Genomic DNA, 1707 nt, shown 5'->3' on the forward strand with positions numbered 1-1707 from the left:
CTCTCGCATACCTAAAAAAATATAAAAATTTGAAGTCTAACCTCTCCCAGAAGAAGTCACCCCCCCTCCACCCTCCCCCCTCTTTTCTTTTATTTCTAGTAAAATTAAAGACAGAAACTCTTGTGGGGGGAAGAAAGAGACCTTGAAATATAAATAAGTGTGCGATAGGGGTGGGGGGCCGGGGGGAGCAGGCGAAAGAAAGCATGAAACAGGCCGAGGAGGAGAGATTGGGAGCAAATGGCCCATGAACTGAACCATGATGTAGAGGCATGATCGATGCTGTGGATGGTTTATTCATCCATCAGATATGGCGGCCGGCGCTGAATGCCCTCTTTCACTGTGGGCCCTATGAAGTTAAAGCAAGTAAATTTCTATCTTTCTTCGCATTAGCTGCCTCATTGCTCTTCAATCAGCCCTCACGGAGGCAGAAAATGGCTCCACCATCTGCCTCCACACCCTCCCTTCGACAGGTCTCCGGCTTTTTTGGGCGAGGGGGAGGGGGCCCAGGCCCCCGAAGCTGTCTCCCCAGCTCCTCCCCAGGGGGCCGGGCAGCTCAGGGAGCAACGTGTCTCCCAGGCCCCTCATTTCTGGGTTCAGAGGATAACCCGCCCCCCCAACGCACATCAGATCCAGAGACGCACGGGGGACCTGGGGCAGCCGGGAGCCGCGGCCAGCAGGGCCCCCACCCTCAGAGGGCCGGCTGCTCCATGCGCCGTGGCGGCGGGAAGGTCTCCCCCTGGGCCCACCCAGCCCAGCCTGTCCTGATGGAAGGGGACGGTGGTCACTTCCTCCCAAAGGTCCTGCGGGGGGAGGCGGACCCCCAGCCCCAGGACTGAGGCCGTGCCCCGTGCCATGGGCAGGCCGGCGGCTTTCAGACGCTTAGTAGGGCGGCGCTGTGGTCCCCCACTGCGTGCAGGAGCAGCCGGAGGCTCAGAGGCCGAGTGACTTGCCCAAGGTTGCAGAGCAATGGAAGCAGACTTGGGGTTCAGACCCGGGTTTCTGACCTCTGGGACCCACACATGAACCTTCCCGCCTTGACCGGGTGGCGGAATCCTTAAAGAGACCCTCTCTGACGCTCACTTGTCCGCCCACTGTCCTCACTAGGCAGGAGGCCTGGGAGGTGGGGGAGCTGCCAGTCACCCAGGGACTTGCCCCCCACCAAGGCTGCTCTCAGCTCTGCGCCCCAGTCCCGAGGGGAGAGCCCACCGGCCGCTGGGAGAAGGATGGGGAGCGCTTTCCCAGCATGCTCGGGGCCCTGCAGGCTGGAGGACACCCCTGCCTTGAAGCTGCTCTGCCCCCTCAGCCTCCCCCGCCCCCCTGGGCGCTGAGTGACTGGCTAATTAGGGGTGGCTGGCCTGAGTGTCGGGGTCAGCAGAGCATGAACTGGAAAAACCTGTGGCCAGCAGGCAGCAGCCTCATGGGGCCATCGGCCTCCAGGGACAAGGGTGCGAGCCTGTCTGGAGTGACACCGTTGGGTTGACGGAATGAGGGGTGGGGGAGCTGTGGCAGTGGGGGAACCACAGAGGCCAGAGGGCCAGCTCCTGCGATGGGGTGACCTGGCACCTACCCCCTGGCAGGGCCTCGGTTTCCACGTCCATACGATTAGGGTGCTCACAGCCAGAACCAAGGAAAGTAAGCCAGAGACTGGCCCAACCCAGGCCTGGCTCCAGAAGCCGCCACTGCACACGCTGTACTCTCGCCAACACA

The 1707-nt window shown here is 61.8% G+C and overlaps 1 protein-coding gene across 1 annotated transcript in view; it reads right to left on the reverse strand.

Annotated features, from left to right (window-relative positions):
* ASS1 (argininosuccinate synthase 1) overlaps nucleotides 1-1707 on the reverse strand; it is a 29430-nt gene that overhangs the window by 24108 nt on the left and 3615 nt on the right. The window lies entirely within an intron of this gene.

Source organism: Myotis lucifugus, unplaced genomic scaffold (genome assembly GCF_000147115.1).
Source record: "Myotis lucifugus unplaced genomic scaffold, Myoluc2.0 scaffold_713, whole genome shotgun sequence".
Classification (NCBI taxonomy): Eukaryota; Metazoa; Chordata; class Mammalia; order Chiroptera; family Vespertilionidae; genus Myotis; species Myotis lucifugus.